Genomic DNA, 24,264 nt, shown 5'->3' on the forward strand with positions numbered 1-24,264 from the left:
AACGGCAGGCACTTCAAACCGGCACTAGGAAACCGACTGAGAAACCAGAGTAAGGGTTTCTCCTGCAACCCGTTCCCTTTGTGCTGGATGAACGAACGTCTCTCCACATGCTCAGTTCTGAGAGATAAGTGTGTGTGAAAGCCGTCCTTCACCTAGCTTGAAGGGAACACAAAGTTTCTTTTCAGTTGCCAACTCCACTCCATACATATATATGGGGAGGTACAAGCTCCAACTCGGTTTTACAGTGAAAACGGCAGGCACTTCAAACCGGCACTAGGAAACAGACTGAGAAACCAGAGTAAGGGTTTCTCCTGCATCCCTTTCCCTTTGTGCTGGATGAACGAACGTCTATGCACATGCTAAGTTCTGAGAGATAAGTGTCTGTGAAAGCCGTCCTTCACCTAGCTTGAAGGGAACACAAAGTTTCTTTTCAGTTGCCAACTCCACTCCATACATATATATGGGGAAGTACAAGCTCCAACTCGGTTTTACAGTGAAAACGGCAGGCACTTCAAACCGGCACTAGGAAACCGACTGAGAAACCAGAGTAAGGGTTTCTCCTGCAACCCGTTCCCTTTGTGCTGGATGAACGAACGTCTCTCCACATGCTCAATTCTGAGAGATAAGTGTGTGTGAAGCCGTCCTTCACCTAGCTTGAAGGGAACACAAAGTTTCTTTTCAGTTGCAAACTCCACTCCATACATATATATGGGGAGGTACAAGCTCCAACTCGGTTTTACAGTGAAAACGGCAGGCACTTCAAACTGGCACTAGGAAACCGACTGAGAATCCAGAGAAAGGGTTTCTCCTACAAACCGTTCCCTTTGTGCTGGATGAACGAACGTCTCTGCACATGCTAAGTTCTGAGAGATAAGTGTGTGTGAAAGCCGTAATTCACCTAGCTTGAAGGGAACACAAAGTTTCTTTTCAGTTGCCAACTCCACTCCATACATATATATGGGGAGGTACAAGCTCCAACTCGGTTTTACAGTGAAAACGGAAGGCACTTCAAACTGGCACTAGGAAACCGACTGAGAATCCAGAGAAAGGGTTTCTCCTGCAACCCGTTCCCTTTGTGCTGGATGAACGAACGTCTCTCCACATGCTCAGTTCTGAGAGATAAGTGTGTGTGAAAGCCGTCCTTCACCTAGCTTGAAGGGAACACAAAGTTTCTTTTCAGTTGCCAACTCCACTCCATACATATATATGGGGAGGTACAAGCTCCAACTCGGTTTTACAGTGAAAACGGCAGGCACTTCAAACCGGCACTAGGAAACCGACTGAGAAACCAGAGTAAGGGTTTCTCCTGCAACCCGTTCCCTTTGTGCTGGATGAACGAACGTCTCTCCACATGCTCAGTTCTGAGAGATAAGTGTGTGTGAAAGCCGTCCTTCACCTAGCTTGAAGGGAACACAAAGTTTCTTTTCAGTTGCCAACTCCACTCCATACATATATATGGGGAGGTACAAGCTCCAACTCGGTTTTACAGTGAAAACGGCAGGCACTTCAAACCGGCACTAGGAAACCGACTGAGAAACCAGAGTAAGGGTTTCTCCTGCAACCCGTTCCCTTTGTGCTGGATGAACGAACGTCTCTCCACATGCTCAGTTCTGAGAGATAAGTGTGTGTGAAAGCCGTCCTTCACCTAGCTTGAAGGGAACACAAAGTTTCTTTTCAGTTGCCAACTCCACTCCATACATATATATGGGGAGGTACAAGCTCCAACTCGGTTTTACAGTGAAAACGGCAGGCACTTCAAACCGGCACTAGGAAACAGACTGAGAAACCAGAGTAAGGGTTTCTCCTGCAACCCGTTCCCTTTGTGCTGGATGAACGAACGTCTCTCCACATGCTCAGTTCTGAGAGATAAGTGTGTGTGAAAGCCGTCCTTCACCTAGCTTGAAGGGAACACAAAGTTTCTTTTCAGTTGCCAACTCCACTCCATACATATATATGGGGAGGTACAAGCTCCAACTCGGTTTTACAGTGAAAACGGCAGGCACTTCAAACCGGCACTAGGAAACCGACTGAGAATCCAGAGAAAGGGTTTCTCCTGCAATCCGTTCACGTTGTGCTGGATGAACGAACGTCTCTCCACATGCTCAGTTCTGAGAGATAAGTGTGTGTGAAAGCCGTCCTTCACCTAGCTTGAAGGGAACACAAAGTTTCTTTTCAGTTGCCAACTCCACTCCATACATATATATGGGGAGGTACAAGCTCCAACTCGGTTTTACAGTGAAAACGGCAGGCACTTCAAACCGGCACTAGGAAACCGACTGAGAAACCAGAGTAAGGGTTTCTCCTGCAACCCGTTCCCTTTGTGCTGGATGAACGAACGTCTCTCCACATGCTCAGTTCTGAGAGATAAGTGTGTGTGAAAGCCGTCCTTCACCTAGCTTGAAGGGAACACAAAGTTTCTTTTCAGTTGCCAACTCCACTCCATACATATATACGGGGAGGTACAAGCTCCAACTCGGTTTTACAGTGAAAACGGCAGGCACTTCAAACCGGCACTAGGAAACAGACTGAGAAACCAGAGTAAGGGTTTCTCCTGCAACCCGTTCCCTTTGTGCTGGATGAACGAACGTCTCTCCACATGCTCAGTTCTGAGAGATAAGTGTGTGTGAAAGCCGTCCTTCACCTAGCTTGAAGGGAACACAAAGTTTCTTTTCAGTTGCCAACTCCACTCCATACATATATATGGGGAGGTACAAGCTGCAACTCGGTTTTACAGTGAAAACGGCAGGCACTTCAAACCGGCACTAGGAAACAGACTGAGAAACCAGAGTAAGGGTTTCTCCTGCAACCCGTTCCCTTTGTGCTGGATGAACGAACGTCTCTCCACATGCTCAGTTCTGAGAGATAAGTGTGTGTGAAAGCCGTCCTTCACCTACCTTGAAGGGAACACAAAGTTTCTTTTCAGTTGCCAACTCCACTCCATACATATATATGGGGAGGTACAAGCTCCAGCTCGGTTTTACAGTGAAAACGGCAGGCACTTCAAACTGGCACTAGGAAACCGACTGAGAATCCAGAGAAAGGGTTTCTCCTACAAACCGTTCCCTTTGTGCTGGATGAACGAACGTCTCTCCACATGCTCAGTTCTGAGAGATAAGTGTGTGTGAAAGCCGTCCTTCACCTAGCTTGAAGGGAACACAAAGTTTCTTTTCAGTTGCCAACTCCACTCCATACATATATATGGGGAGGTACAAGCTCCAGCTCGGTTTTACAGTGAAAACGGCAGGCACTTCAAACTGGCACTAGGAAACCGACTGAGAATCCAGAGAAAGGGTTTCTCCTACAAACCGTTCCCTTTGTGCTGGATGAACGAACGTCTCTCCACATGCTCAGTTCTGAGAGATAAGTGTGTGTGAAAGCCGTCCTTCACCTAGCTTGAAGAGAACACAAAGTTTCTTTTCAGTTGCCAACTCCACTCCATACATATATATGGGGAGGTACAAGCTCCAACTCGGTTTTACAGTGAAAACGGCAGGCACTTCAAACCGGCACTAGGAAACCGACTGAGAAACCAGAGTAAGGGTTTCTCCTGCAACCCGTTCCCTTTGTGCTGGATGAACGAACGTCTCTCCACATGCTCAGTTCTGAGAGATAAGTGTGTGTGAAAGCCGTCCTTCACCTAGCTTGAAGGGAACACAAAGTTTCTTTTCAGTTGCCAACTCCACTCCATACATATATATGGGGAGGTACAAGCTCCAACTCGGTTTTACAGTGAAAACGGCAGGCACTTCAAACCGGCACTAGGAAACCGACTGAGAAACCAGAGTAAGGGTTTCTCCTGCAACCCGTTCCCTTTGTGCTGGATGAAAGAACGTCTCTCCACATGCTCAGTTCTGAGAGATAAGTGTGTGTGAAAGCCGTCCTTCACCTAGCTTGAAGGGAACACAAAGTTTCTTTTCAGTTGCCAACTCCACTCCATACATATATATGGGGAGGTACAAGCTCCAACTCGGTTTTACAGTGAAAACGGCAGGCACTTCAAACCGGCACTAGGAAACAGACTGAGAAACCAGAGTAAGGGTTTCTCCTGCATCCCTTTCCCTTTGTGCTGGATGAACGAACGTCTCTGCACATGCTAAGTTCTGAGAGATAAGTGTCTGTTAAAGCCGTCCTTCACCTAGCTTGAAGGGAACACAAAGTTTCTTTTCAGTTGCCAACTCCACTCCATACATATATATGGGGAGGTACAAGCTCCAACTCGGTTTTACAGTGAAAACGGCAGGCACTTCAAACCGGCACTAGGAAACCGACTGAGAAACCAGAGTAAGGGTTTCTCCTGCAACCCGTTCCCTTTGTGCTGGATGAACGAACGTCTCTCCACATGCTCAGTTCTGAGAGATAAGTGTGTGTGAAAGCCGTCCTTCACCTAGCTTGAAGGGAACACAAAGTTTCTTTTCAGTTGCCAACTCCACTCCATACATATATATGGGGAAGTACAAGCTCCAACTCGGTTTTACAGTGAAAACGGCAGGCACTTCAAACCGGCACTAGGAAACCGACTGAGAAACCAGAGTAAGGGTTTCTCCTGCAACCCGTTCCCTTTGTGCTGGATGAACGAACGTCTCTCCACATGCTCAGTTCTGAGAGATAAGTGTGTGTGAAAGCCGTCCTTCACCTAGCTTGAAGGGAACACAAAGTTTCTTTTCAGTTGCCAACTCCACTCCATACATATATATGGGGAGGTACAAGCTCCAACTCGGTTTTACAGTGAAAACGGCAGGCACTTCAAACCGGCACTAGGAAACAGACTGAGAAACCAGAGTAAGGGTTTCTCCTGCATCCCTTTCCCTTTGTGCTGGATGAACGAACGTCTCTGCACATGCTAAGTTCTGAGAGATAAGTGTCTGTGAAAGCCGTCCTTCACCTAGCTTGAAGGGAACACAAAGTTTCTTTTCAGTTGCCAACTCCACTCCATACATATATATGGGGAAGTACAAGCTCCAACTCGGTTTTACAGTGAAAACGGCAGGCACTTCAAACCGGCACTAGGAAACCGACTGAGAAACCAGAGTAAGGGTTTCTCCTGCAACCCGTTCCCTTTGTGCTGGATGAACGAACGTCTCTCCACATGCTCAATTCTGAGAGATAAGTGTGTGTGAAGCCGTCCTTCACCTAGCTTGAAGGGAACACAAAGTTTCTTTTCAGTTGCCAACTCCACTCCATACATATATATGGGGAGGTACAAGCTCCAACTCGGTTTTACAGTGAAAACGGCAGGCACTTCAAACTGGCACTAGGAAACCGACTGAGAATCCAGAGAAAGGGTTTCTCCTACAAACCGTTCCCTTTGTGCTGGATGAACGAACGTCTCTGCACATGCTAAGTTCTGAGAGATAAGTGTGTGTGAAAGCCGTAATTCACCTAGCTTGAAGGGAACACAAAGTTTCTTTTCAGTTGCCAACTCCACTCCATACATATATATGGGGAGGTACAAGCTCCAACTCGGTTTTACAGTGAAAACGGCAGGCACTTCAAACTGGCACTAGGAAACCGACTGAGAATCCAGAGAAAGGGTTTCTCCTGCAACCCGTTCCCTTTGTGCTGGATGAACGAACGTCTCTCCACATGCTCAGTTCTGAGAGATAAGTGTGTGTGAAAGCCGTCCTTCACCTAGCTTGAAGGGAACACAAAGTTTCTTTTCAGTTGCCAACTCCACTCCATACATATATATGGGGAGGTACAAGCTCCAACTCGGTTTTACAGTGAAAACGGCAGGCACTTCAAACCGGCACTAGGAAACCGACTGAGAAACCAGAGTAAGGGTTTCTCCTGCAACCCGTTCCCTTTGTGCTGGATGAACGAACGTCTCTCCACATGCTCAGTTCTGAGAGATAAGTGTGTGTGAAAGCCGTCCTTCACCTAGCTTGAAGGGAACACAAAGTTTCTTTTCAGTTGCCAACTCCACTCCATACATATATATGGGGAGGTACAAGCTCCAACTCGGTTTTACAGTGAAAACGGCAGGCACTTCAAACCGGCACTAGGAAACCGACTGAGAAACCAGAGTAAGGGTTTCTCCTGCAACCCGTTCCCTTTGTGCTGGATGAACGAACGTCTCTCCACATGCTCAGTTCTGAGAGATAAGTGTGTGTGAAAGCCGTCCTTCACCTAGCTTGAAGGGAACACAAAGTTTCTTTTCAGTTGCCAACTCCACTCCATACATATATATGGGGAGGTACAAGCTCCAACTCGGTTTTACAGTGAAAACGGCAGGCACTTCAAACCGGCACTATGAAACAGACTGAGAAACCAGAGTAAGGGTTTCTCCTGCAACCCGTTCCCTTTGTGCTGGATGAACGAACGTCTCTCCACATGCTCAGTTCTGAGAGATAAGTGTGTGTGAAAGCCGTCCTTCACCTAGCTTGAAGGGAACACAAAGTTTCTTTTCAGTTGCCAACTCCACTCCATACATATATATGGGGAGGTACAAGCTCCAACTCGGTTTTACAGTGAAAACGGCAGGCACTTCAAACCGGCACTAGGAAACCGACTGAGAATCCAGAGAAAGGGTTTCTCCTGCAATCCGTTCACGTTGTGCTGGATGAACGAACGTCTCTCCACATGCTCAGTTCTGAGAGATAAGTGTGTGTGAAAGCCGTCCTTCACCTAGCTTGAAGGGAACACAAAGTTTCTTTTCAGTTGCCAACTCCACTCCATACATATATATGGGGAGGTACAAGCTCCAACTCGGTTTTACAGTGAAAACGGCAGGCACTTCAAACCGGCACTAGGAAACAGACTGAGAAACCAGAGTAAGGGTTTCTCCTGCATCCCTTTCCCTTTGTGCTGGATGAACGAACGTCTCTGCACATGCTAAGTTCTGAGAGATAAGTGTCTGTGAAAGCCGTCCTTCACCTAGCTTGAAGGGAACACAAAGTTTCTTTTCAGTTGCCAACTCCACTCCATACATATATATGGGGAAGTACAAGCTCCAACTCGGTTTTACAGTGAAAACGGCAGGCACTTCAAACCGGCACTAGGAAACCGACTGAGAAACCAGAGTAAGGGTTTCTCCTGCAACCCGTTCCCTTTGTGCTGGATGAACGAACGTCTCTCCACATGCTCAATTCTGAGAGATAAGTGTGTGTGAAGCCGTCCTTCACCTAGCTTGAAGGGAACACAAAGTTTCTTTTCAGTTGCCAACTCCACTCCATACATATATATGGGGAGGTACAAGCTCCAACTCGGTTTTACAGTGAAAACGGCAGGCACTTCAAACTGGCACTAGGAAACCGACTGAGAATCCAGAGAAAGGGTTTCTCCTACAAACCGTTCCCTTTGTGCTGGATGAACGAACGTCTCTGCACATGCTAAGTTCTGAGAGATAAGTGTGTGTGAAAGCCCTAATTCCCCTAGCTTGAAGGGAACACAAAGTTTCTTTTCAGTTGCCAACTCCACTCCATACATATATATGGGGAGGTACAAGCTCCAACTCGGTTTTACAGTGAAAACGGCAGGCACTTCAAACTGGCACTAGGAAACCGACTGAGAATCCAGAGAAAGGGTTTCTCCTGCAACCCGTTCCCTTTGTGCTGGATGAACGAACGTCTCTCCACATGCTCAGTTCTGAGAGATAAGTGTGTGTGAAAGCCGTCCTTCACCTAGCTTGAAGGGAACACAAAGTTTCTTTTCAGTTGCCAACTCCACTCCATACATATATATGGGGAGGTACAAGCTCCAACTCGGTTTTACAGTGAAAACGGCAGGCACTTCAAACCGGCACTAGGAAACCGACTGAGAAACCAGAGTAAGGGTTTCTCCTGCAACCCGTTCCCTTTGTGCTGGATGAACGAACGTCTCTCCACATGCTCAGTTCTGAGAGATAAGTGTGTGTGAAAGCCGTCCTTCACCTAGCTTGAAGGGAACACAAAGTTTCTTTTCAGTTGCCAACTCCACTCCATACATATATATGGGGAGGTACAAGCTCCAACTCGGTTTTACAGTGAAAACGGCAGGCACTTCAAACCGGCACTAGGAAACCGACTGAGAAACCAGAGTAAGGGTTTCTCCTGCAACCCGTTCCCTTTGTGCTGGATGAACGAACGTCTCTCCACATGCTCAGTTCTGAGAGATAAGTGTGTGTGAAAGCCGTCCTTCACCTAGCTTGAAGGGAACACAAAGTTTCTTTTCAGTTGCCAACTCCACTCCATACATATATATGGGGAGGTACAAGCTCCAACTCGGTTTTACAGTGAAAACGGCAGGCACTTCAAACCGGCACTAGGAAACCGACTGAGAAACCAGAGTAAGGGTTTCTCCTGCAACCCGTTCCCTTTGTGCTGGATGAACGAACGTCTCTCCACATGCTCAGTTCTGAGAGATAAGTGTGTGTGAAAGCCGTCCTTCACCTAGCTTGAAGGGAACACAAAGTTTCTTTTCAGTTGCCAACTCCACTCCATACATATATATGGGGAGGTACAATCTCCAACTCGGTTTTACAGTGAAAACGGCAGGCACTTCAAACCGGCACTAGGAAACCGACTGAGAAACCTGAGTAAGGGTTTCTCCTGCAACCCGTTCCCTTTGTGCTGGATGAACGAACGTCTCTCCACATGCTCAGTTCTGAGAGACAAGTGTGTGTGAAAGCCGTCCTTCAACTAGCTTGAAGGGAACACAAAGTTTCTTTTCAGTTGCCAACTCCACTCCATACATATATATGGGGAGGTACAAGCTCCAACTCGGTTTTACAGTGAAAACGGCAGGCACTTCAAACCGGCACTAGGAAACCGACTGAGAAACCAGAGTAAGGGTTTCTCCTGCAACCCGTTCCCTTTGTGCTGGATGAACGAACGTCTCTCCACATGCTCAGTTCTGAGAGATAAGTGTGTGTGAAAGCCGTCCTTCACCTAGCTTGAAGGGAACACAAAGTTTCTTTTCAGTTGCCAACTCCACTCCATACATATATATGGGGAGGTACAAGCTCCAACTCGGTTTTACAGTGAAAACGGCAGGCACTTCAAACCGGCACTAGGAAACAGACTGAGAAACCAGAGTAAGGGTTTCTCCTGCAACCCGTTCCCTTTGTGCTGGATGAACGAACGTCTCTCCACATGCTCAGTTCTGAGAGATAAGTGTGTGTGAAAGCCGTCCTTCACCTAGCTTGAAGGGAACACAAAGTTTCTTTTCAGTTGCCAACTCCACTCCATACATATATATGGGGAGGTACAAGCTGCAACTCGGTTTTACAGTGAAAACGGCAGGCACTTCAAACCGGCACTAGGAAACAGACTGAGAAACCAGAGTAAGGGTTTCTCCTGCAACCCGTTCCCTTTGTGCTGAATGAACGAACGTCTCTCCACATGCTCAGTTCTGAGAGATAAGTGTGTGTGAAAGCCGTCCTTCACCTACCTTGAAGGGAACACAAAGTTTCTTTTCAGTTGCCAACTCCACTCCATACATATATATGGGGAGGTACAAGCTCCAGCTCGGTTTTACAGTGAAAACGGCAGGCACTTCAAACTGGCACTAGGAAACCGACTGAGAATCCAGAGAAAGGGTTTCTCCTGCAACCCGTTCCCTTTGTGCTGGATGAACGAACGTCTCTCCACATGCTCAGTTCTGAGAGATAAGTGTGTGTGAAAGCCGTCCTTCACCTAGCTTGAAGGGAACACAAAGTTTCTTTTCAGTTGCCAACTCCACTCCATACATATATATGGGGAGGTACAAGCTCCAGCTCGGTTTTACAGTGAAAACGGCAGGCACTTCAAACTGGCACTAGGAAACCGACTGAGAATCCAGAGAAAGGGTTTCTCCTACAAACCGTTCCCTTTGTGCTGGATGAACGAACGTCTCTCCACATGCTCAGTTCTGAGAGATAAGTGTGTGTGAAAGCCGTCCTTCACCTAGCTTGAAGAGAACACAAAGTTTCTTTTCAGTTGCCAACTCCACTCCATACATATATATGGGGAGGTACAAGCTCCAACTCGGTTTTACAGTGAAAACGGCAGGCACTTCAAACCGGCACTAGGAAACCGACTGAGAAACCAGAGTAAGGGTTTCTCCTGCAACCCGTTCCCTTTGTGCTGGATGAACGAACGTCTCTCCACATGCTCAGTTCTGAGAGATAAGTGTGTGTGAAAGCCGTCCTTCACCTAGCTTGAAGGGAACACAAAGTTTCTTTTCAGTTGCCAACTCCACTCCATACATATATATGGGGAGGTACAAGCTCCAACTCGGTTTTACAGTGAAAACGGCAGGCACTTCAAACCGGCACTAGGAAACCGACTGAGAAACCAGAGTAAGGGTTTCTCCTGCAACCCGTTCCCTTTGTGCTGGATGAACGAACGTCTCTCCACATGCTCAGTTCTGAGAGATAAGTGTGTGTGAAAGCCGTCCTTCACCTAGCTTGAAGGGAACACAAAGTTTCTTTTCAGTTGCCAACTCCACTCCATACATATATATGGGGAGGTACAAGCTCCAACTCGGTTTTACAGTGAAAACGGCAGGCACTTCAAACCGGCACTAGGAAACAGACTGAGAAACCAGAGTAAGGGTTTCTCCTGCAACCCGTTCCCTTTGTGCTGGATGAACGAACGTCTCTGCACATGCTAAGTTCTGAGAGATAAGTGTCTGTTAAAGCCGTCCTTCACCTAGCTTGAAGGGAACACAAAGTTTCTTTTCAGTTGCCAACTCCACTCCATACATATATATGGGGAGGTACAAGCTCCAACTCGGTTTTACAGTGAAAACGGCAGGCACTTCAAACCGGCACTAGGAAACCGACTGAGAAACCAGAGTAAGGGTTTCTCCTGCAACCCGTTCCCTTTGTGCTGGATGAACGAACGTCTCTCCACATGCTCAGTTCTGAGAGATAAGTGTGTGTGAAAGCCGTCCTTCACCTAGCTTGAAGGGAACACAAAGTTTCTTTTCAGTTGCCAACTCCACTCCATACATATATATGGGGAGGTACAAGCTCCAACTCGGTTTTACAGTGAAAACGGCAGGCACTTCAAACCGGCACTAGGAAACAGACTGAGAAACCAGAGTAAGGGTTTCTCCTGCATCCCTTTCCCTTTGTGCTGGATGAACGAACGTCTCTGCACATGCTAAGTTCTGAGAGATAAGTGTCTGTGAAAGCCGTCCTTCACCTAGCTTGAAGGGAACACAAAGTTTCTTTTCAGTTGCCAACTCCACTCCATACATATATATGGGGAAGTACAAGCTCCAACTCGGTTTTACAGTGAAAACGGCAGGCACTTCAAACCGGCACTAGGAAACCGACTGAGAAACCAGAGTAAGGGTTTCTCCTGCAACCCGTTCCCTTTGTGCTGGATGAACGAACGTCTCTCCACATGCTCAATTCTGAGAGATAAGTGTGTGTGAAGCCGTCCTTCACCTAGCTTGAAGGGAACACAAAGTTTCTTTTCAGTTGCAAACTCCACTCCATACATATATATGGGGAGGTACAAGCTCCAACTCGGTTTTACAGTGAAAACGGCAGGCACTTCAAACTGGCACTAGGAAACCGACTGAGAATCCAGAGAAAGGGTTTCTCCTACAAACCGTTCCCTTTGTGCTGGATGAACGAACGTCTCTGCACATGCTAAGTTCTGAGAGATAAGTGTGTGTGAAAGCCGTAATTCACCTAGCTTGAAGGGAACACAAAGTTTCTTTTCAGTTGCCAACTCCACTCCATACATATATATGGGGAGGTACAAGCTCCAACTCGGTTTTACAGTGAAAACGGCAGGCACTTCAAACTGGCACTAGGAAACCGACTGAGAATCCAGAGAAAGGGTTTCTCCTGCAACCCGTTCCCTTTGTGCTGGATGAACGAACGTCTCTCCACATGCTCAGTTCTGAGAGATAAGTGTGTGTGAAAGCCGTCCTTCACCTAGCTTGAAGGGAACACAAAGTTTCTTTTCAGTTGCCAACTCCACTCCATACATATATATGGGGAGGTACAAGCTCCAACTCGGTTTTACAGTGAAAACGGCAGGCACTTCAAACCGGCACTAGGAAACCGACTGAGAAACCAGAGTAAGGGTTTCTCCTGCAACCCGTTCCCTTTGTGCTGGATGAACGAACGTCTCTCCACATGCTCAGTTCTGAGAGATAAGTGTGTGTGAAAGCCGTCCTTCACCTAGCTTGAAGGGAACACAAAGTTTCTTTTCAGTTGCCAACTCCACTCCATACATATATATGGGGAGGTACAAGCTCCAACTCGGTTTTACAGTGAAAACGGCAGGCACTTCAAACCGGCACTAGGAAACTGACTGAGAAACCAGAGTAAGGGTTTCTCCTGCAACCCGTTCCCTTTGTGCTGGATGAACGAACGTCTCTCCACATGCTCAGTTCTGAGAGATAAGTGTGTGTGAAAGCCGTCCTTCACCTAGCTTGAAGGGAACACAAAGTTTCTTTTCAGTTGCCAACTCCACTCCATACATATATATGGGGAGGTACAAGCTCCAACTCGGTTTTACAGTGAAAACGGCAGGCACTTCAAACCGGCACTAGGAAACAGACTGAGAATCCAGAGTAAGGGTTTCTCCTGCAACCCGTTCCCTTTGTGCTGGATGAACGAACGTCTCTCCACATGCTCAGTTCTGAGAGATATGTGTGTGTGAAAGCCGTCCTTCACCTAGCTTGAAGGGAACACAAAGTTTCTTTTCAGTTGCCAACTCCACTCCATACATATATATGGGGAGGTACAAGCTCCAACTCGGTTTTACAGTGAAAACGGCAGGCACTTCAAACCGGCACTAGGAAACCGACTGAGAATCCAGAGAAAGGGTTTCTCCTGCAATCCGTTCACGTTGTGCTGGATGAACGAACGTCTCTCCACATGCTCAGTTCTGAGAGATAAGTGTGTGTGAAAGCCGTCCTTCACCTAGCTTGAAGGGAACACAAAGTTTCTTTTCAGTTGCCAACTCCACTCCATACATATATATGGGGAGGTACAAGCTGCAACTCGGTTTTACAGTGAAAACGGCAGGCACTTCAAACCGGCACTAGGAAACAGACTGAGAAACCAGAGTAAGGGTTTCTCCTGCAACCCGTTCCCTTTGTGCTGGATGAACGAACGTCTCTCCACATGCTCAGTTCTGAGAGATAAGTGTGTGTGAAAGCCGTCCTTCACCTAGCTTGAAGGGAACACAAAGTTTCTTTTCAGTTGCCAACTCCACTCCATACATATATATGGGGAGGTACAAGCTCCAGCTCGGTTTTACAGTGAAAACGGCAGGCACTTCAAACTGGCACTAGGAAACCGACTGAGAATCCAGAGAAAGGGTTTCTCCTTCAAACCGTTCCCTTTGTGCTGGATGAACGAACGTCTCTCCACATGCTCAGTTCTGAGAGATAAGTGTGTGTGAAAGCCGTCCTTCACCTAGCTTGAAGGGAACACAGAGTTTCTTTTCAGTTGCCAACTCCACTCCATACATATATATGGGGAGGTACAAGCTCCAGCTCGGTTTTACAGTGAAAACGGCAGGCACTTCAAACTGGCACTAGGAAACCGACTGAGAATCCAGAGAAAGGGTTTCTCCTACAAACCGTTCCCTTTGTGCTGGATGAACGAACGTCTCTCCACATGCTCAGTTCTGAGAGATAAGTGTGTGTGAAAGCCGTCCTTCACCTAGCTTGAAGAGAACACAAAGTTTCTTTTCAGTTGCCAACTCCACTCCATACATATATATGGGGATGTACAAGCTCCAACTCGGTTTTACAGTGAAAACGGCAGGCACTTCAAACCGGCACTAGGAAACCGACTGAGAAACCAGAGTAAGGGTTTCTCCTGCAACCCGTTCCCTTTGTGCTGGATGAACGAACGTCTCTCCACATGCTCAGTTCTGAGAGATAAGTGTGTGTGAAAGCCGTCCTTCACCTAGCTTGAAGGGAACACAAAGTTTCTTTTCAGTTGCCAACTCCACTCCATACATATATATGGGGAGGTACAAGCTCCAACTCGGTTTTACAGTGAAAACGGCAGGCACTTCAAACCGGCACTAGGAAACCGACTGAGAAACCAGAGTAAGGGTTTCTCCTGCAACCCGTTCCCTTTGTGCTGGATGAACGAACGTCTCTCCACATGCTCAGTTCTGAGAGATAAGTGTGTGTGAAAGCCGTCCTTCACCTAGCTTGAAGGGAACACAAAGTTTCTTTTCAGTTGCCAACTCCACTCCATACATATATATGGGGAGGTACAAGCTCCAACTCGGTTTTACAGTGAAAACGGCAGGCACTTCAAACCGGCACTAGGAAACAGACTGAGAATCCAGAGTAAGGGTTTCTCCTGCAACCCGTTCCCTTTGTGCTGGATGAACGAACGTCTCTCCACATGCTCAGTTCTGAGAGATATGTGTGTGTGAAAGCCGTCCTTCACCTAGCTTGAAGGGAACACAAAGTTTCTTTTCAGTTGCCAACTCCACTCCATACATATATATGGGGAGGTACAAGCTCCAACTCGGTTTTACAGTGAAAACGGCAGGCACTTCAAACCGGCACTAGGAAACCGACTGAGAATCCAGAGAAAGGGTTTCTCCTGCAATCCGTTCACGTTGTGCTGGATGAACGAACGTCTCTCCACATGCTCAGTTCTGAGAGATAAGTGTGTGTGAAAGCCGTCCTTCACCTAGCTTGAAGGGAACACAAAGTTTCTTTTCAGTTGCCAACTCCACTCCATACATATATATGGGGAGGTACAAGCTGCAACTCGGTTTTACAGTGAAAACGGCAGGCACTTCAAACCGGCACTAGGAAACAGACTGAGAAACCAGAGTAAGGGTTTCTCCTGCAACCCGTTCCCTTTGTGCTGGATGAACGAACGTCTCTCCACATGCTCAGTTCTGAGAGATAAGTGTGTGTGAAAGCCGTCCTTCACCTAGCTTGAAGGGAACACAAAGTTTCTTTTCAGTTGCCAACTCCACTCCATACATATATATGGGGAGGTACAAGCTCCAGCTCGGTTTTACAGTGAAAACGGCAGGCACTTCAAACTGGCACTAGGAAACCGACTGAGAATCCAGAGAAAGGGTTTCTCCTTCAAACCGTTCCCTTTGTGCTGGATGAACGAACGTCTCTCCACATGCTCAGTTCTGAGAGATAAGTGTGTGTGAAAGCCGTCCTTCACCTAGCTTGAAGGGAACACAGAGTTTCTTTTCAGTTGCCAACTCCACTCCATACATATATATGGGGAGGTACAAGCTCCAGCTCGGTTTTACAGTGAAAACGGCAGGCACTTCAAACTGGCACTAGGAAACCGACTGAGAATCCAGAGAAAGGGTTTCTCCTACAAACCGTTCCCTTTGTGCTGGATGAACGAACGTCTCTCCACATGCTCAGTTCTGAGAGATAAGTGTGTGTGAAAGCCGTCCTTCACCTAGCTTGAAGAGAACACAAAGTTTCTTTTCAGTTGCCAACTCCACTCCATACATATATATGGGGATGTACAAGCTCCAACTCGGTTTTACAGTGAAAACGGCAGGCACTTCAAACCGGCACTAGGAAACCGACTGAGAAACCAGAGTAAGGGTTTCTCCTGCAACCCGTTCCCTTTGTGCTGGATGAACGAACGTCTCTCCACATGCTCAGTTCTGAGAGATAAGTGTGTGTGAAAGCCGTCCTTCACCTAGCTTGAAGGGAACACAAAGTTTCTTTTCAGTTGCCAACTCCACTCCATACATATATATGGGGAGGTACAAGCTCCAACTCGGTTTTACAGTGAAAACGGCAGGCACTTCAAACCGGCACTAGGAAACCGACTGAGAAACCAGAGTAAGGGTTTCTCCTGCAACCCGTTCCCTTTGTGCTGGATGAACGAACGTCTCTCCACATGCTCAGTTCTGAGAGATAAGTGTGTGTGAAAGCCGTCCTTCACCTAGCTTGAAGGGAACACAAAGTTTCTTTTCAGTTGCCAACTCCACTCCATACATATATATGGGGAGGTACAAGCTCCAACTCGGTTTTACAGTGAAAACGGCAGGCACTTCAAACCGGCACTAGGAAACAGACTGAGAAACCAGAGTAAGGGTTTCTCCTGCATCCCTTTCCCTTTGTGCTGGATGAACGAACGTCTCTGCACATGCTAAGTTCTGAGAGATAAGTGTCTGTGAAAGCCGTCCTTAACCTAGCTTGAAGGGAACACAAAGTTTCTTTTCAGTTGCCAACTCCACTCCATACATATATATGGGGAGGTACAAGCTCCAACTCGGTTTTACAGTGAAAACGGCAGGCACTTCAAACCGGCACTAGGAAACCGACTGAGAAACCAGAGTAAGGGTTTCTCCTGCAACCCGTTCCCTTTGTGCTGGATGAACGAACGTCTCTCCACATGCTCAGTTCTGAGAGATAAGTGTGTGTGAAGCCGTCCTTCACCTAGCTTGAAGGGAACACAAAGTTTCTTTTCAGTTGCAAACTCCACTCCATACATATATATGGGGAGGTACAAGCTCCAACTCGGTTTTACAGTGAAAACGGCAGGCACTTCAAACTGGCACTAGGAAACCGACTGAGAATCCAGAGAAAGGGTTTCTCCTACAAACCGTTCCCTTTGTGCTGGATGAACGAACGTCTCTCCACATGCTCAGTTCTGAGAGATAAGTGTGTGTGAAAGCCGTCCTTCACCTAGCTTGAAGGGAACACAAAGTTTCTTTTCAGTTGCCAACTCCACTCCATACATATATATGGGGAGGTACAAGCTCCAACTCGGTTTTACAGTGAAAACGGCAGGCATTTCAAACCGGCACTAGGAAACCGACTGAGAAACCAGAGTAAGGGTTTCTCCTGCAAACCGTTCATTTTGCGCTGGATGAACGAACGTCTCTCCACATGCTCAGTTCTGAGAGATAAGTGTGTGTGAAAGCCGTCCTTCACCTAGCTTGAAGGGAACACAAAGTTTCTTTTCAGTTGCCAACTCCACTCCATACATATATATGGGGAGGTACAAGCTCCAACTCGGTTTTACAGTGAAAACGGCAGGCACTTCAAATCGGCACTAGGAAACCGACTGAGAAACCAGAGTAAGGGTTTCTCCTGCAACCCGTTCCCTTTGTGCTGGATGAACGAACGTCTCTCCACATGCTCAGTTCTGAGAGATAAGTGTGTGTGAAAGCCGTCCTTCACCTAGCTTGAAGGGAACACAAAGTTTCTTTCCAGTTGCCAACTCCACTCCATACATATATATGGGGAGGTACAAGCTCCAACTCGGTTTTACAGTGAAAACGGCAGGCACTTCAAACCGACACTAGGAAACCGACTGAGAAACCAGAGTAAGGGTTTCTCCTGCAACCCGTTCCCTTTGTGCTGGATGAACGAACGTCTCTCCACATGCTCAGTTCTGAGAGATAAGTGTGTGTGAAAGCCGTCCTTCACCTAGCTTGAAGGGAACACAAAGTTTCTTTTCAGTTGCCAACTCCACTCCATACATATATATGGGGAGGTACAAGCTCCAACTCGGTTTTACAGTGAAAACGGCAGGCACTTCAAACCGGCACTAGGAAACCGACTGAGAAACCAGAGTAAGGGTTTCTCCTGCAACCCGTTCCCTTTGTGCTGGATGAACGAACGTCTCTCCACATGCTCAGTTCTGAGAGATAAGTGTGTGTGAAAGCCGTCCTTCACCTAGCTTGAAGGGAACACAAAGTTTCTTTTCAGTTGCCAACTCCACTCCATACATATATATGGGGAGGTACAAGCTCCAACTCGGTTTTACAGTGAAAACGGCAGGCACTTCAAACCGGCACTAGGAAACAGTCTGAGAAACCAGAGTAAGGGTTTCTCCTGCAACCCGTTCCCTTTGTGCTGGATGAACGAACGTCTCTCCACATGCTCAGTTCTGAGAGATAAGTGTGTGTGAAAGCCGTCCTTCACCTAGCTTGAAGGGAACACAAAGTTTCTTTTCAGTTGCCAACTCCACTCCATACATATATATGGGGAGGTACAAGCTCCAACTCGGTTTTACAGTGAAAACGGCAGGCACTTCAAACCGGCACTAGGAAACCGACTGAGAATCCAGAGTAAGGGTTTCTCCTGCAACCCGTTCCCTTTGTGCTGGATGAACGAACGTCTCTCCACATGCTCAGTTCTGAGAGATAAGTGTGTGTGAAAGCCGTCCTTCACCTAGCTTGAAGGGAACACAAAGTTTCTTTTCAGTTGCCAACTCCACTCCATACATATATATGGGGAGGTACAAGCTGCAACTCGGTTTTACAGTGAAAACGGCAGGCACTTCAAACCGGCACTAGGAAACCGACTGAGAAACCAGAGTAAGGGTTTCTCCTGCAACCCGTTCCCTTTGTGCTGGATGAACGAACGTCTCTCCACATGCTCAGTTCTGAGAGATAAGTGTGTGTGAAAGCCGTCCTTCACCTAGCTTGAAGGGAACACAAAGTTTCTTTTCAGTTGCCAACTCCACTCCATACATATATATGGGGAGGTACAAGCTCCAGCTCGGTTTTACAGTGAAAACGGCAGGCACTTCAAACTGGCACTAGGAAACCGACTGAGAATCCAGAGAAAGGGTTTCTCCTACAAACCGTTCCCTTTGTGCTGGATGAACGAACGTCTCTCCACATGCTCAGTTCTGAGAGATAAGTGTGTGTGAAAGCCGTCCTTCACCTAGCTTGAAGGGAACACAAAGTTTCTTTTCAGTTGCCAACTCCACTCCATACATATATATGGGGAGGTACAAGCTCCAGCTCGGTTTTACAGTGAAAACGGCAGGCACTTCAAACTGGCACTAGGAAACCGACTGAGAATCCAGAGAAAGGGTTTCTCCTACAAACCGTTCCCTTTGTGCTGGATGAACGAACGTCTCTCCACATGCTCAGTTCTGAGAGATAAGTGTGTGTGAAAGCCGTCCTTCACCTAGCTTGAAGGGAACACAAAGTTTCTTTTCAGTTGCCAACTCCACTCCATACATATATATGGGGAGGTACAAGCTCCAACTCGGTTTTACAGTGAAAACGGCAGGCACTTCAAACCGGCACTAGGAAACCGACTGAGAAACCAGAGTAAGGGTTTCTCCTGCAAACCGTTCATTTTGCGCTGGATGAACGAACGTCTCTCCACATGCTCAGTTCTGAGAGATAAGTGTGTGTGAAAGCCGTCCTTCACCTAGCTTGAAGGGAACACAAAGTTTCTTTTCAGTTGCCAACTCCACTCCATACATATATATGGGGAGGTACAAGCTCCAACTCGGTTTTACAGTGAAAACGGCAGGCACTTCAAATCGGCACTAGGAAACCGACTGAGAAACCAGAGTAAGGGTTTCTCCTGCAACCCGTTCCCTTTGTGCTGGATGAACGAACGTCTCTCCACATGCTCAGTTCTGAGAGATAAGTGTGTGTGAAAGCCGTCCTTCACCTAGCTTGAAGGGAACACAAAGTTTCTTTCCAGTTGGCAACTCCACTCCATATATATATATGGGGAGGTACAAGCTCCAACTCGGTTTTACAGTGAAAACGGCAGGCACTTCAAACCGACACTAGGAAACCGACTGAGAAACCAGAGTAAGGGTTTCTCCTGCAACCCGTTCCCTTTGTGCTGGATGAACGAACGTCTCTCCACATGCTCAGTTCTGAGAGATAAGTGTGTGTGAAAGCCGTCCTTCACCTAGCTTGAAGGGAACACAAAGTTTCTTTTCAGTTGCCAACTCCACTCCATACATATATATGGGGAGGTACAAGCTCCAACTCGGTTTTACAGTGAAAACGGCAGGCACTTCAAACCGGCACTAGGAAACCGACTGAGAAACCAGAGTAAGGGTTTCTCCTGCAACCCGTTCCCTTTGTGCTGGATGAACGAACGTCTCTCCACATGCTCAGTTCTGAGAGATAAGTGTGTGTGAAAGCCGTCCTTCACCTAGCTTGAAGGGAACACAAAGTTTCTTTTCAGTTGCCAACTCCACTCCATACATATATATGGGGAGGTACAAGCTCCAGCTCGGTTTTACAGTGAAAACGGCAGGCACTTCAAACTGGCACTAGGAAACCGACTGAGAATCCAGAGAAAGGGTTTCTCCTACAAACCGTTCCCTTTGTGCTGGATGAACGAACGTCTCTCCACATGCTCAGTTCTGAGAGATAAGTGTGTGTGAAAGCCGTCCTTCACCTAGCTTGAAGGGAACACAAAGTTTCTTTTCAGTTGCCAACTCCACTCCATACATATATATGGGGAGGTACAAGCTCCAACTCGGTTTTACAGTGAAAACGGCAGGCACTTCAAACCGGCACTAGGAAACCGACTGAGAAACCAGAGTAAGGGTTTCTCCTGCAAACCGTTCATTTTGCGCTGGATGAACGAACGTCTCTCCACATGCTCAGTTCTGAGAGATAAGTGTGTGTGAAAGCCGTCCTTCACCTAGCTTGAAGGGAACACAAAGTTTCTTTTCAGTTGCCAACTCCACTCCATACATATATATGGGGAGGTACAAGCTCCAACTCGGTTTTACAGTGAAAACGGCAGGCACTTCAAATCGGCACTAGGAAACCGACTGAGAAACCAGAGTAAGGGTTTCTCCTGCAACCCGTTCCCTTTGTGCTGGATGAACGAACGTCTCTCCACATGCTCAGTTCTGAGAGATAAGTGTGTGTGAAAGCCGTCCTTCACCTAGCTTGAAGGGAACACAAAGTTTCTTTCCAGTTGGCAACTCCACTCCATACATATATATGGGGAGGTACAAGCTCCAACTCGGTTTTACAGTGAAAACGGCAGGCACTTCAAACCGGCACTAGGAAACCGACTGAGAAACCAGAGTAAGGGTTTCTCCTGCAACCCGTTCCCTTTGTGCTGGATGAACGAACGTCTCTCCACATGCTCAGTTCTGAGAGATAAGTGTGTGTGAAAGCCGTCCTTCACCTAGCTTGAAGGGAACACAAAGTTTCTTTTCAGTTGCCAACTCCACTCCATACATATATATGGGGAGGTACAAGCTCCAACTCGGTTTTACAGTGAAAACGGCAGGCACTTCAAACCGGCACTAGGAAACCGACTGAGAAACCAGAGTAAGGGTTTCTCCTGCAACCCGTTCCCTTTGTGCTGGATGAACGAACGTCTCTCCACATGCTCAGTTCTGAGAGATAAGTGTGTGTGAAAGCCGTCCTTCACCTAGCTTGAAGGGAACACAAAGTTTCTTTTCAGTTGCCAACTCCACTCCATACATATATATGGGGAGGTACAAGCTCCAACTCGGTTTTACAGTGAAAACGGCAGGCACTTCAAACCGGCACTAGGAAACAGTCTGAGAAACCAGAGTAAGGGTTTCTCCTGCAACCCGTTCCCTTTGTGCTGGATGAACGAACGTCTCTCCACATGCTCAGTTCTGAGAGATAAGTGTGTGTGAAAGCCGTCCTTCACCTAGCTTGAAGGGAACACAAAGTTTCTTTTCAGTTGCCAACTCCACTCCATACATATATATGGGGAGGTACAAGCTGCAACTCGGTTTTACAGTGAAAACGGCAGGCACTTCAAACCGGCACTAGGAAACCGACTGAGAAACCAGAGTAAGGGTTTCTCCTGCAACCCGTTCCCTTTGTGCTGGATGAACGAACGTCTCTCCACATGCTCAGTTCTGAGAGACAAGTGTGTGTGAAAGCCGTCCTTCACCTAGCTTGAAGGGAACACAAAGTTTCTTTTCAGTTGCCAACTCCACTCCATACATATATATGGGGAGGTACAAGCTCCAACTCGGCTTTACAGTGAAAACGGCAGGCACTTCAAACCGGCACTAGGAAACAGACTGAGAAACCAGAGTAAGGGTTTCTCCTGCATCCCGTTCCCTTTGTGCTGGATGAACGAACGTCTCTGCACATGCTCAGTTCTGAGAGATAAGTGTGTGTGAAAGCCGTCCTTCACCTAGCTTGAAGGGAACACAAAGTTTCTTTTCAGTTGCCAACTCCACTCCATACATATATATGGGGAGGTACAAGCTCCAGCTCGGTTTTACAGTGAAAACGGCAGGCACTTCAAACTGGCACTAGGAAACCGACTGAGAATCCAGAGAAAGGGTTTCTCCTACAAACCGTTCCCTTTGTGCTGGATGAACGAACGTCTCTCCACATGCTCAGTTCTGAGAGATAAGTGTGTGTGAAAGCCGTCCTTCACCTAGCTTGAAGGGAACACAAAGTTTCTTTTCAGTTGCCAACTCCACTCCATACATATATATGGGGAGGTACAAGCTCCAACTCGGTTTTACAGTGAAAACGGCAGGCACTTCAAACCGGCACTAGGAAACCGACTGAGAAACCAGAGTAAGGGTTTCTCCTGCAACCCGTTCCCTTTGTGCTGGATGAACGAACGTCTCTCCACATGCTCAGTTCTGAGAGATAAGTGTGTGTGAAAGCCGTCCTTCACCTAGCTTGAAGGGAACACAAAGTTTCTTTTCAGTTGCCAACTCCACTCCATACATATATATGGGGAGGTACAAGCTCCAACTCGGTTTTCCAGTGAAAACGGCAGGCACTTCAAACCGGCACTAGGAAACCGACTGAGAAACCAGAGTAAGGGTTTCTCCTGCAACCCGTTCCCTTTGTGCTGGATGAACGAACGTCTCTCCACATGCTCAGTTCTGAGAGACAAGTGTGTGTGAAAGCCGTCCTTCACCTAGCTTGAAGGGAACACAAAGTTTCTTTTCAGTTGCCAACTCCACTCCATACATATATATGGGGAGGTACAAGCTCCAACTCGGTTTTACAGTGAAAACGGCAGGCACTTCAAACCGGCACTAGGAAACCGACTGAGAAACCAGAGTAAGGGTTTCTCCTGCAACCCGTTCCCTTTGTGCTGGATGAACGAACGTCTCTCCACATGCTCAGTTCTGAGAGATAAGTGTGTGTGAAAGCCGTCCTTCACCTAGCTTGAAGGGAACACAAAGTTTCTTTTCAGTTGCCAACTCCACTCCATACATATATATGGGGAGGTACAAGCTCCAACTCGGTTTTACAGTGAAAACGGCAGGCACTTCAAACCGGCACTAGGAAACAGACTGAGAAACCAGAGTAAGGGTTTCTCCTGCATCCCGTTCCCTTTGTGCTGGATGAACGAACGTCTCTGCACATGCTAAGTTCTGAGAGATAAGTGTGTGTGAAAGCCGTCCTTCACCTAGCCTGAAGGGAACACAAAGTTTCTTTGCAGTTGCCAACTCCACTCCATACATATATATGGGGAGGTACAAGCTCCAACTCGGTTTTACAGTGAAAACGGCAGGCACTTCAAACCGACACTAGGAAACCGACTGAGAAACCAGAGTAAGGGTTTCTCCTGCAACCCGTTCCCTTTGTGCTGGATGAACGAACGTCTCTCCACATGCTCAGTTCTGAGAGATAAGTGTGTGTGAAAGCCGTCCTTCACCTAGCTTGAAGGGAACACAAAGTTTCTTTTCAGTTGCCAACTCCACTCCATACATATATATGGGGAGGTACAAGCTCCAACTCGGTTTTACAGTGAAAACGGCAGGCACTTCAAACCGGCACTAGGAAACCGACTGAGAAACCAGAGTAAGGGTTTCTCCTGCAACCCGTTCCCTTTGTGCTGGATGAACGAACGTCTCTCCACATGCTCAGTTCTGAGAGATAAGTGTGTGTGAAAGCCGTCCTTCACCTAGCTTGAAGGGAACACAAAGTTTCTTTTCAGTTGCCAACTCCACTCCATACATATATATGGGGAGGTACAAGCTCCAACTCGGTTTTACAGTGAAAACGGCAGGCACTTCAAACCGACACTAGGAAACCGACTGAGAAACCAGAGTAAGGGTTTCTCCTGCAACCCGTTCCCTTTGTGCTGGATGAACGAACGTCTCTGCACATGCTAAGTACTGAGAGATAAGTGTGTGTGAAAGCCGTCCTTCACCTAGCCTGAAGGGAACACAAAGTTTCTTTGCAGTTGCCAACTCCACTCCATACATATATATGGGGAGGTACAAGCTCCAACTCGGTTTTACAGTGAAAACGGCAGGCACTTCAAACCGACACTAGGAAACCGACTGAGAAACCAGAGTAAGGGTTTCTCCTGCAACCCGTTCCCTTTGTGCTGGATGAACGAACGTCTCTCCACATGCTCAGTTCTGAGAGATAAGTGTGTGTGAAAGCCGTCCTTCACCTAGCTTGAAGGGAACACAAAGTTTCTTTTCAGTTGCCAACTCCACTCCATACATATATATGGGGAGGTACAAGCTCCAACTCGGTTTTACAGTGAAAACGGCAGGCACTTCAAACCGGCACTAGGAAACCGACTGAGAAACCAGAGTAAGGGTTTCTCCTGCAACCCGTTCCCTTTGTGCTGGATGAACGAACGTCTCTCCACATGCTCAGT

This window comes from Vicugna pacos, chromosome 30 (genome assembly GCF_048564905.1).
Source record: "Vicugna pacos chromosome 30, VicPac4, whole genome shotgun sequence".
Lineage (NCBI taxonomy): Eukaryota > Metazoa > Chordata > Mammalia > Artiodactyla > Camelidae > Vicugna > Vicugna pacos.